This window comes from Cardiocondyla obscurior, linkage group LG07 (genome assembly GCF_019399895.1).
Source record: "Cardiocondyla obscurior isolate alpha-2009 linkage group LG07, Cobs3.1, whole genome shotgun sequence".
Lineage (NCBI taxonomy): Eukaryota > Metazoa > Arthropoda > Insecta > Hymenoptera > Formicidae > Cardiocondyla > Cardiocondyla obscurior.
In genome coordinates this window covers 6,322,203-6,335,396 of record NC_091870.1, presented here as the reverse complement: position 1 = coordinate 6,335,396, position 13,194 = coordinate 6,322,203, and the positions used below count along the sequence as shown (strand labels likewise).

The 13,194-nt window shown below is 46.1% G+C and overlaps 1 long non-coding RNA gene across 2 annotated transcripts in view; it reads right to left on the bottom strand.

The window, feature by feature from the left end:
* Nucleotides 1-13,194, bottom strand: part of LOC139104178 (uncharacterized) — a 252,242-nt gene that overhangs the window by 69,707 nt on the left and 169,341 nt on the right. For both annotated transcript variants that reach the window (XR_011546001.1, XR_011546000.1), the window contains exon 5: nucleotides 4,266-4,306. This is a non-coding gene — a long non-coding RNA (uncharacterized lncRNA). The remainder of the gene's footprint in view (nucleotides 1-4,265; nucleotides 4,307-13,194) is intronic.

The window sequence follows — 13,194 nt, the reverse complement described above, 5'->3', positions numbered from 1 at the left end:
CGAAAGGGCCTGGCGTATAGAAATAGAGACATTGCCGATATTTTTATTTTTTGTGCCGGCATGCAGATAATCGCAATCTCATAATGTCAGACTCGTAAAACGCTCGGGGAAGAAAAAAAAAAAAAATTAGAAATAAAATGGGTAATAATTTTCCAAAATCGTCGTTGCCTTTCTACGGGGATAAAACAGTCAACAGGTAAGCTTTTAAACTGCAGACCGAATGGCTTACGAAAAAAAAAAAGATAAATGCATCAATAGAGTCGGTCTCGTTTGATCTGCAAGAGTAGATTAAGCATGGTGCACATTTTCACAGCTTGAAATAAAACGAAAGCTTTATTGTCGGAGAAATTTTGCGAGTGAGGAGTATCAATAATAGAGTCGCCAGCCGAGATAAACAGGCGTGAAAGTTCAACGATCTGGCCAGCAAAACATAAACGCGACGAGGAAGAACGAACGACTGCACGTCACGTTTCGGAACTATGAAAAGCGTCCCGGTTAAGACGAAATATTGAGACACGCGATCTGACCTCCGATGTCAAGGCAAAATATTTCCAAAACTTCGCCCCGTAACGAATCCCCCCGGGATCGCTGTGTAGATCGGTCACGGAATTTCGACTCTGCTTCACCCCGACACGCTCTCTATTCTCTTTCGTTCGTAGATACATAATTTCGGGCGGTCTTTGTCGACTGACTTATGTTGGCAATACGTCAGCTCACGTTGTAACAATTGACTCCGAGCCTCCTTACGTGCCTCCCAGATCGCGAGACGACCCATTGAAAACGTACGCGAGCGACCGAGAGCGCGCGTTCCCGTCGAGAGAAAACTGACGGAGCCGCTTTATCAAAAAAAAAAAAAAAAAAAAAAAAAAGCAACGTACTTACGGTCAACTGAGGAACGTCGTATGGTTGCGCGGAGATTTATGATACGGACGAATAGTCGCGGCGATGAAGAAGGACACCGGGAAAGATGGAAGCGTAAACCTCGTTTTTCATTTTATTCACCGGCGAAGACGATTCGTCCGGTCGACGACTTTCCTCCTCGAATAAAATTTAAGTTGCGCGGACAGCGAGAACCGAATCCGGAGAATAATTTAATTTATACGCTTAAGAAGAAGACGGCACTTCTAATGAGGCCATGAAGTCGAATTGACTTACACAGTTATCGCCGCGTAAAGGAAAAATGCTAACTTTGGATTTTTATCTCCTTCGAGATGAAGTAATTCGGCCGCGTGGAAGCGAAAACGCTCGATTTCCATCGCTCAACTTCATTGAGTATACGGCAGTGTCGGCGATATCTCGTAGAAAAAGGTCATCAAGGCGACCCCGCGTATCACCGAGACGAGAGTCGAAGATCCAAACGTCGGGACTTCCACCTTTATTGTTACAAATGACACGGCAGTCAATTCGCCTCTGACCCCATCGCGGGTGGGATCGAGGAAACAAGAAAGGACTTGTTCTTTCTCCTTTCCGCTTCCTCGATCCTACCTCACTGTTCTCTCTTTCTTTTTTTTTATCTTTTTTTTTTCTTTTTTTTTTTTTATCCTACTGTCGTTTCCACCGCTTCAGGCTGTTCGGCATCGCGGCTGAAATTTGGTGAGAACGTCGGAAGCGAGCAAAGCACAGCTACGAGAAACGAAAGCGTCCGCGTCAGCGAAATTTCGGTGGATTAACCGACTCGTTTTGTACGGCTCGCGCGCCTGAAAAATTGGATGAGACTCCGCCATCGACATTGTTGTCGTCGCCGGCTATTCCCGACGAAGACGAATTCCGTTACAACGTAAGCAGGACGACGGATGAATGAAAGCAAGGAAGAGACAGATGCGGATCGAGCTGGTTTATTATGCCCCGGCTGTGGACCAGCGGCCAATGGTGAATAACAATGCGTCGTGAAACGCCGGTTCGCTTGTCAATTGAATAATCGATACAAACGTCTGTGTTAACACCAGGCGAACTGACTGCGCGACGAATTCTTTCTTTCATGCGATTCTAAATTACGTAGTAAAAACAGAGTCCGAATATTTTTTTTTTAACAGAACGGAGTAGTTGCTTCATCTCCCTATTTTTTCTTTTCTCGTTTTCAAAAATGCGCACGTCCGTGAAAATTGAAATTTACCGCCAACCAAAGATTGAAAAGTATAAATAAGTTCCGCGTGAACCGTCGAAGATACGCGCGGAAAATTAGCCGTTTGTATTAGAAAGAGTGCTTATGTAACATAGATTCTTGTTTTATTCATCCCCGGCGTGTGCCGTCTACTTCCTTGTTCTCACTCGGATCTTTTTACGCAAGATACCGCCAAGATCGCTGGAAAATCTGTTATTACGTAACGGTCTGGCGGGAAAACCGCGGAGGCCCGTCTCTGCGGGAGCGCCCTTTTGCATGCGATCTGGACGCCTTTATCTCCGTCTACCTCGCGAGGCGCCACGCGTGTCGAGACGCGTTTCATTGGATTTTCTGCCCGAAGACGTTCAGACAGGTCCCTATTGATTCGATGGTTCGATATATCGTCTTTCCCGGAGTGCGCATGAATTAGCACTTGAAACTTCGTTGGCGACGCATCGGATTACTCACGGGCTGCAGCTGCAACAGACGCGTCAATCGCGCCTGTTGTATTACGAGGGTGCCGACGAGAGAGCGTTGCACCGAGCGAATTTGCAAACCGATGGTCTGGCAGCAAGACTTGCCGCGCTTCGAGAACACGAGCGGAAGAGGGGACCTCTTCGTCTTGCATTAATCTCGCGGAAGTCGCGCTAGCGGCTACTCATTGCATTGATGCGGAGACCTTATCGCCGAGGTTGCATTTTATTTCGGATATTTGCGGAAGATATAACAGGCGCACATTCGGACGGGGCCGACCCGCGCGACTCGCACGTCGTAAATATTCGTGAGAACGATCCGATATAATAATTTCCCCGAGATACTATACGCCCCATTAATGCGCAGATCGATACTTATTTCACACGTTCAATCTCGCGGGAGATCTTGGCGTCAATCGTCGCTGAGTCACGGTGGATGGAGGGAAAAGATAAACGCGTCTAGCGGCGGAGCGAGGATCTCCGCTTTTTCTAACTCCGGCCTTCGAGTGATCTAAACGACGAACTTTAACGCGCCCGACGCGAAATCGCACTTTCGAATCGCCTGCCATCGAGAGCCGAAAGATCCGAGGAAAAGGAGCGCGTGGCGGGTGAAAAGAAAGGCACCCCCCCCCTCCCCTCCCTTTCTTGTTTCTCTCCCTCGCGCTATCTCTTGCTCGCTCCGTCCGCGTATTCATTTTTATTAACCGACATTTCTCCTGTAATAAAATCCCGGGCAATCTTCATAGAATCTTTGTGAAACACACGGTATCCCGGTATCGTTTGACCGTCCCCTCGCCTCTATCTTTCTCTTTTTCTCTTTGTATGTATGCTGTGTGCATGCGCGTGTCTTCCCGTCGCCCCTCCGGCACGGGATATAAAACCTGATGGCCGATAACAACCACTAGCACCCCTTCCTCCGCCCGTCTCCATCGCCTCAGCAGGCACCGCCACTGTATCCGACACAAAAGCTGTGAGTGGTTCCCGTTTTATTGGAACCATACACGGATACAGATAGGGGCGATATACCTCTTGCCCACCCCATCGTGTTTCGAGATCGAGAGAGAGAGAGCGCGCCGCGGCTGGACGAGCCGCGCGAGGGAAAGAACCGGGAACTCCGGCAGCGACAGAGCGAGGGATGTTGATGGCCTGACAATATGCGATCTCCCTCTCGACTCAGTGAATTTCTTATACCCGATGTATACGCGATGGGAATCGCGGATTACCGATTGTAGGGCTGAGCCGGGAAGGTTAAAGAAATTACCAGCCTCGTTTGCGCCGCGCATTGAAAGCCTTTCGACGGATTCTTCGATGCCGGGGGCTATTCTATTGCCGACGTCTTGACGGATAGGATTTAAGAAGCGTCTACTTCGGAAGTTAAGAAGATTACGGCTGAGAGTGAGAATTCAGTTAGAAGTGCTCTGATACGAATTTCGCGAGTTATCGGGAGGGTAACGTTTTCAATTTTCACACTATCGTAATTATCCGTATTTAAAAAGGAGATATCATTATATTTCCGATTATCGCCGCGAGAGTAAATCAGAGATTAAAATCAGCCTAACTTTTATTATTTTTGTGTCATTTTTATTATTCTTATTATTTCGTACGTATTAATTACTTTTTTTTTTTTCGTAATATGCTTTCCCCCCACATTTTAAACAAAACATATTGTAAAAAGTAAAGATGGTACTCACTCATTGATGCGCAGCAGTGGAGTTAATCAGCTCCGATATTTCTGTAACAAACAAAAATATAATTTAAATTGTAGAGAGAACAAAATGTCTACAGTATAAAAAAAAAAAATATATTTTTTTACTTATTCATAAAACTGATTTCGTTATCTAAAGTTTCTTCGCCGAAAGCGCGGACGATTGCGAAAACTTTTGCGATCGTTGTTTCACCGTTGCCCGACAATTTCGATCTCGCAGTATGCCGCTTCATCGAGCGCCTCGCGTACGGGTTGATTCGCTCCGAGAAAATCAGAGGAATATCTACGACTCTCGCAATCCTTGTCTACGAACTTCGAGAGGATAGACTCCGTAAATGCAATTCCGTCTGAAGAAATTACAGCTCCATCTCGCCGGCTACCGTAACGACGGAAGCGAGCACTCCGAAATGCTGGCTCTCGTGATAGCCTTTCGTTTACCCAGCAAAGGATGAATCGGACGCTAGATTGAATTTGGGTGCGAGTGGTGTACTTGGTACAAAGCGCGAGCAGGAATGCTGTTTTCTCTTCGATGGACCGAATTGGCGGAAGTCCAGCATCACGGGGCTGTTCCGGGTTTTCGGCGAGCCCCCTCGGCGCGCTCATAGGTGTGGGACAGAAGATACAGAATTGCGCCAAATAACAGTTCTGGCCGCCGCGATCGCGTCCCCCCTCGGCCGTAAGTGTCTTCTGATAATACAGTAGGGATATCATGGAGAGCTCTTGATATTTATGCGCCATAAAAGTCCTGTACACGGGGAGGGCAACGTTCGAGTCAAGGGTGCTGACCGGACATCGGTTTCGGGGGAGGCCAAAACGGTCAGCCCTTCGTGACGCTTGGGACTGTCCATCTTTCTCTCTCCTTCTCCCTTTATCGCTCACCAGCCTACGTCGCCGTTCGCGCGCACCTCGTCCCGCTCCTCTTCGTCATTTATGAGCGGTGAAGTGACCGATTTACTTACAATGGCCGTCGACAAGGCGGCCGTCGCGAAGCCCGTTTGATCGGTGAACGCGTCGAGAAAAGGGAGATTAAAGAAGAGATTTTGTCGCGACGATGGATCCTTCAGTCCTCTCACCGAAGCAACAAATCACATTGAATAACGTTTACTACGGATTTGCTTTTAAATATTCCACGAGCTTTTTGTGCCGCTTATTCGATTTAAATCCGTTCTTGACCGAGTTGTAGAATCTGATCGATAAAATGTAAACTTTACAAAGTGACAACTTTTTTTTTATAAAAACTGCATTAAACGTGATCGTTTTTATTTATAGAAATAATATACCCGAGCGATAAAATAAATTATAAAATGTCCGAGTGAAATGTTTCAGATAAAAATTCACTGAACGTAATTCAATTTAATTCGCTTAACTGCAATAAAAACAGAAACAGACCTAAATGTAAAAGATTTATTCTTAAAAGTTACGTGTACGCCGCGTATCTATAAATATTACTAAGATAGAAACGTCAGTAAAAACATAGGGAATGTCTCGGTTGATTTCGTCAGACAAATCGCAACAGATAAAATGTGATCGGTATTAAGGTCGCATCATTACGACAGCCTTCGTAAAGCGCTGCAGCAACTTCTTTTTTCTTTCATTAAACGTAAAACGAATTCACGGACGGTGGCGCTTAGCCTCCTTTCAAACGGCGAGATTCTACTCGACGATCTCGATTGAGGGGATCTCAACGCAAGTGTAAATGTAATCACTTCTGCCTTCGAGTTATAATAAGAAGACTGTTGTTTTACGAAGGACACGAATCAATTAATATGCAATAAATTTTTCATGACGCGCTCACAAGTGCATACGAAATTAATTGAAAATAATTACATACATTAGATTTTTTTTTTTTAATTTTTACTCCCGCAGTCGCAAGCATACGATCGAATTACGAAGTTTATACAGGTATTTATATTTAAATTGAAAGAATATTAACTATTACTCGAAGTAATCAATTAAAGTTTCTAGCTTTAATATTGTTTCTCATAAGAATGAAATTGCGTTTCGTTCGTACCGAAGTTTATCGCGCGGCGTACTGTCGAAGATTGAAAACAGGGAGAGCTGCACACGCGAGAAGCAACTGCTCGGATTTCCATTGAAATAAGAACGCGCCGTGGATCGAAATCCATTTAGCTCGTTTGTATTATTGCGCGGAAACAAGGGGGCACCAGGCAGCGGATGAGCCCTGTTTCCCGGAGGTCCTGTCATCTCGAATTCGTGACGCGAACGGCCCAGTCGCTATTTCTCAACACGTAGAGGGAGATTTCGCGCGTCTCGCATGCATACGCAAGCAGGCGAGGACTTTCGGGCGACGACCGGAAACGAGACGAAAGAGCGCGGGAGCATCGACGTTGCGTGTTTTGCGAGGATGTCTTAGTTTCACCGTACCCCGGGTCATGGCGAATATCTCTTGTCGTGGATCCGCCGTCTAGCTGCATTCGCGGAGCCCCCATTTCCTGCGGGACTTCACCGACGGCAGCCAGCCGCCGCGGCCAATCTCGATAAAACGCAAGAGCAAAGAGTTAGAGAAGACTCGTCGAGCGTAAGAGAGAGAAGCGGAGGACGAGGGGAAGAGCTCCGGCATCGTTTTAAAATACGTTTGCTTTTTCCTCGTATGCGCGGATATTTACAAATACTTCAAAGATACCGTATGTACGCGCCGCCGAATGTTCCGCCCAGGATTGGATAAGGAGAATTGATAACAAACAGAGTCGGACGCGCGGAGGAGCGATCTCCTATCTCCCCGTGCAGAACTTTTTTTTTTCGTATTACTTCGTTTCGTTCCTTCGAGTGCACGGAGCCGCGATGTCATGCGGGGCGAGGAAAAAGAAGAGAGGAAAAAAAAAGAAAAAGAAAAAAAAAAAAAATGAACGATCGAGGATCACAACGGACGACGGGGCGACGAGGGTGGGCGAAAGGTAAAGATTTAAATGGCCTCTCGCAAAAAGCATTTAGCTATTCGCCGTGGCAAACGACCATGGCGAAATGGCGAGCGAGAGAACATATTTTAAACAGATTTCCCTCTTCCGTGCGCGATGTATTTATGTGGCGCACAAAACCAGCGCGCGGCTCAGCCCGGCTGCTGCACGTATATACCCGCTCCGATGCTCTTGGAGAGGACTCGCCTCTTCTTTCTGGGGGAGAGTTTCGAATTTAAAAGGTTTAAAGCGATTTCCCAGGAGGGTGGCGCGTCGGATTGTCGGCCCTCGAACACCGATCGACCGACGACTCTTTCGTTCCTTCTTGCACCCTGCATCCTTACCGTCGCGCTTGATTCCCTTTCGTCTCTCGCCCCGCTCTTTTTTTTTTTCCCCCCCTGTCTCCCGCTCCGTGACTTATTGCGAACTTTTAAGAGAACTATGCCGCCTCGGCCGAGAAAAGGTCCTTCCGAAAACTCTCGGGCTACATGAAAAATGATGCGGACGACCAGCGGACTCGCAATACATACGTCTCGTCTCGTTTTCCTTGTGACACGTGCTACCGGAATCGCGTCGTTTGTCGCGCGTGATAATAACTTTTACGATGCGCACTGGTTGTCGGCAGACCGGTGGCGATATTGCGAACCCGCGGGGAAACCCCCGCCGTGACGAGCGAGGATTAGGGAGGACCTTTCATAAAATCCTTCGCGTGATCTGCTTCAAGAGAGGAAGGTACGTAGCCGGCATTCAATGCCTCAAGACATTTCGCGGTCTTTACGAGTGTCGTGCCGTTGTCCTTTTGCCGTGTTTACACGTCAGATAATCCGCTGCAATTTTATTGCGTGTACAGGAAACCGCGATGTTGTATATATTGCAAAAGATATACGAGCATTTACTCGAAAAGACGTGTCACGTAATATTAATAAATAGAAAAGTAATATTAATAAGTAGGAAAATAATTTAAGAAGGGGACCGGGAGGAATCCGCGGGACCTGTGTCTACAAAATCAAAAGGGAAAGGGACGCACGCTCTTTTTAATGGAATTAATATGCTCCTTATAACCCGCCGGGAGCGTAAGATTTATCTTTTATCCCCGAGAATATGTGATCAGGGTATTAGTACCTCTGTATTATTAAGAGATGAAAACTGAAAGTGGGATGGCACGACGGGGGCGGCGACGGATGACACGGGGGGGCTTGAAAGTCCTCCTGGCAATGGAGACGGTTTTCCGATTTCAATGCGCGGCTGATTTAAAATTCATCAGCCTCTTTAAGGGCTTATTTTTCTGCTCCCGCTCGAGGGTATTTATTTTTTTTTTTTTTCTCTCTTTTTCTTCTTACAAGACGAAGATGAGAAGCGAAGGATGTAATCCTGTATTCCCGATGCCTAACCGTCGCGGAGCTTTCTTCTCGTAGGTACTTAGGCGGATACCCAGCTTTATTAATTTCACGTGGATGCGTCGAGCTTTCCTTTCGCACAAGAACAAGATTCTCAGATGTTTCGGTTTCCGCGGCGTGTATAGTAAAACTTCCTCCCGTACATCGGATCTTATGGGTTTCTCGCATAAATCAAACCGCAATTCTCTTATCGATAAATTTATCTTAATTCGGCGGCAACGATTCCTGAGAGCCCGAATTCACGGGGACGTTTGAAATTCGTCCTGGTAAAGTGCGACGGTAATTTTTCCAAGACTTCACAGATTGCATTAAGTGATATCCGAGCGAAATTAGAATACGCTACATTTGACTTTAAATTTATAATATCCGCGTGCTGGCTGGCTGACGCTACCGGCACCCTGGGACCTATATCGTACGAAGATCGTCCTGCTAATGCGCACCCTCACCCTAGTCTGGACTCAAACCAATAACACGGACGCAAAGAGATTAGGGACGGCATTTTTAAAGCACTCCCTTGTCTCGTGCCTCGCTGTTATTCTAAATCATCCAATTTTCAATTACATAAATTATCATAAATGTTTTTTCCCCGCATGTAAAAATTTTCACCGTTGCAATTGGTGCTCTGATTAGATAATATTTCTCATGCAAAACGATCTATTGAAAAAATCACGCATTCGAGTTACAGATGAAAAATTTCAAATACCTTAATATATATATATATATATATATATATATATATATATTTTTTTTTTTTTTAATATTCCTATTCACGAGCGAACGTAATAGAATTTGAAAATTACGCAATTTTATCAATCGCCAGAACTCGATCAATATTTTATTATGTCCCGAATTATTCTGTGCGACCGGCTCGTTCACATAATCATGAGGCTAGTCAATGGGAATTGACGAGTTCGTCCGAATTGCATGCCCGAGCTCGAAACATTCGGTCGTCCCTCCACGAAAACGGCGCGCAGTCGATGTTATTTCAAAATATTAGCGCGGTTCGGCAAAGCTTCGGTAGTGCAGCGTTCGCTCTATTACCGTGATTAGCATACGCTGACAGGCGGCTATCACCCCCCTTAAAACTAGGGGGAAGAGAAGGAGGGTGGCGGAGGGCGGAAGGTGAAATCAGTCGCCCATCCCATCGTGCAAACAGCCTATGGAGGTGCGGGACGGGCCCGTCGAAACACCAACACTAACCCGATTCGATGGTGAGACGGGACGCCGTTGGATGGTATGTAACATATTGCAACAAGCTATGCTAAACATTATGCCGGTGACGGCGACTGATGCTGGCTAACCAGCCAGCATGGTGATATACGAGAGCGTATTCGTGTACGCTATTCGCGCAACGACGTTCTCTCGTCACATTGAGGATGGCAATTTCGCACTTGCATTTCGTACCTCGTAACTTGGCGCTGTCCCCGCGATAATGAAATCTTTTGACGCGTAATAGACAAATAAATGCATACCACTTTTTTTTTCTTTTATTTAAAGCTCATAAAGGATTCTGTGACTAATAATTTTTTCTTTTAAATGTAGAGAATAAATTTTTCAAAATTACGAAAAGCTAGTAATATATATTTTTATTACTTTACTATTTCTTTTTTCTTCTTTTCTATTTAAATCTGCAAAATCCGTAAAATATCAGATAAACTTTCGAAGCGATATTAATTAGTCGAAAATTATTGTATTCATTAATCAGCGTAACGTCATAATGTTCCACCGGTAAAGAGCGTGACGCGAGTTTTTTAATCCCAATATATCAGAACGGGGCGTGCTATCGGCGCTGCGATAAAGCGCACCCGTTTAATCAGCTGGCCGATGCCGGTGCGTTATTTAGCGCGGCGTGATTACGAACTTGGCAGTTAGGGGCGGCGGGGTGTGGGGCGCGAGATTTCGCTGGTTACAGCGATTGTGCGTAGCCTGTACGAGGGACACGGTTCAGGGAGATACTTGTAGCATAACCCGATTGGATGCGGGAAGGGACGGACGGATGCGCTGTGCTCGCTGGATAGTGCGTAACATATTGCGACAAGCTATGCCAAACATTATGCCGGCGACGTCGACTGATGCCGGCAGACCTGTTCTCGCGACTCTGTAATATTCACCGTCGCGTCTCGCGCGTCTCTATATGCGTTGCATGGCTCGTTTATGAGAGCACTCTCCCGTTCCCTCCGTCTCTCTCTCTTTCTCTTGCACGCGCGCGAGAATAATTATCACACGCGCCCGTCCGTGTCATCTCGTTTCGCACGTTGACGAGCCATTGTTAGAGAAGGCCGCGACACGCGATCCTTACGACGACCGGATGACAGCCGGCTAATAACCGACATTAATCGAGACGCCTAGAATGCGCTGACGAAGGTGCTTACAAAGGACCACCACAGTCGACGGTCTTGGGCGTAGGTCGAGACGTGAGAAAACGGGTTCACAGTAATGCAATCGCGAACTGTATTAAAATTTAATTTACTCGCGGTGACTTTAAATATTAAAAAAAATAAAAAATAAAAGTTTTATATTATTAAAGACGTATCACTATTATTTAAATTCATAAAATAAATTAAAAATAAATTTATTTTTAAATATCTCGATTTAAAATATATAAAGTTATGTAAAATATATAAAAATATATATCTAAATAAATCAAAATAGGTCTAAAATATATTTAAAAAAAATAAAAAATAATAACTCGACAAGCGCACAGATCCAATAACTCAAATAGAATATTCGCAAATAGCGAACGGTATTCGTATCGCTATTCAGCTCCGTATTAGGCAAATGTTGATCAAAGTAACTGTACAAGATGGAACCATTATCAATTTGCACTGCAAACGCAGTGAATAACATATTTAAAAATATAGAACAATTGTCTACTCGCATTGGCCTGTATACCCTTACCCAAAAAAATATTTCATTATTCGCGAGAGCGGCTAGATAAATCGCTCGCGGCGCTTCGTGTCGGTGCACACCCGCGGTAACGCAAGGCGGTAGAATCCGGAGTTCTCGGAGATCACCGTTACCGCCGCTATTTTTTTATCTCGCGAAATGGGCCGGCCGCGCGGACGTCTTCGTTCGAACACAACGGAGCTATTGCGCGGATAATCGCGACGATGCCCGCGTTGTCGCGCTGCGAATTTGCATTCGCGGGATCGCCCGGCAGCGCGCGACTACGCAGATTTGCATTCGAGACGAGGGCCGGCACGGAGGATCTGTCGGAAAATGGCCCGTGCATCGAGTCGTCTAAGTACAAGGATGGCGGCAAACGACGTTACGGGGTTGACGGACTCATTACGCGGTGGTTTGCATATAGAGCGCGTCGGGGAGGGGGAGGGGTGGCCGAGCTCTCTCGCAATCTCTCTATGCGCAGTCAAATACTCTCGCGTTCGAACGGATGTGCGGGAGGAGTAAGCGAGTGCAAGAGAGGAAAGGTGAGGGGGCGAGAAGGGGAGAACATGAGAGAGTGGACGAACGGACACTGACTGACTACTACATGAGTAATATGGATTTGAAGGGCGGCTGGCACAATGGTGCCACTAATGCACAACCACCCCCGTATACCGCCGCGCTGCGAGCCCCTCCAGGCAAACTGCATACACGGACCATTCAATATTGGCCGTGGCTCTAGCCACTGGCTTATCTACGCTTAATGGCACGACATTGGAGCGTGCCGAAGAACTATGTCGAATCATGGTCTCGTCGTGTCATCAAGGATGATGAGGTTTCCATCGTGTCACAACACACCTGATTGATAGTGAGATCAATAGACAATACAAATATACTACTCTTGCGTGATGGGCAATTTAAATATATTACTTTAACGTAAACTTCAATATATAAGAGCGAGATTTACGGTGTCTTACGATAGAATTTATAACGGTTATATAAATTATTAATATTTTTAATAATGCTACGTTTCGTAATATTTTATAATAATACAAAATAAAATACTAGTGGCATTTTATCGCGATAAAGTCGTGGATGTAATCGGAAAATCTTAATCTCGTCTTGTAATCGGTAATGAACGACGACGTCTATTAAAGCGATGCGTTGAATCCTCGACGGGCTATCTTTATTAAAATCAAACTACCATCTGCATGATAACGTCTGCACGATACTATCTGCATGATAGCGTCAAAATTTGTCCGTGCACTCCGACACGTACAGCGGACTAACACGGCGCCGGATGTGCGTACGTACGTGTCGATCACTCCGTACATACCGCAACACTTCGAGCCTGATATCTGCGGCAAACATGGACCGGCCCCGGTATCAGCATGGCCCATTGCTCGCGAATCCGGCCAATTTCCTGCATCCTGATCTGATTGTCACTTTACGACGCGTGTACCAGTGATCGTCCAAAGCCCGGCATTCCGACCGGGGCGCGTCTATCCACCGAAACCCGACGTGGTCGCGCACCCAACCGCCGCCGCGTACGGTCCATATCCATCGACCGAGCCCTATGTACCAGTTGATAACATACGATATCGCGTTCTCTGGATTCAGCATAATCTGACTGATTGGCGAGGTAACCTACTGGAAGGATCCTGCTGGTTATTGTCCGGCGGGTTAGGTTTATGCGACCGTCATTTCAAACCCTCTTTCC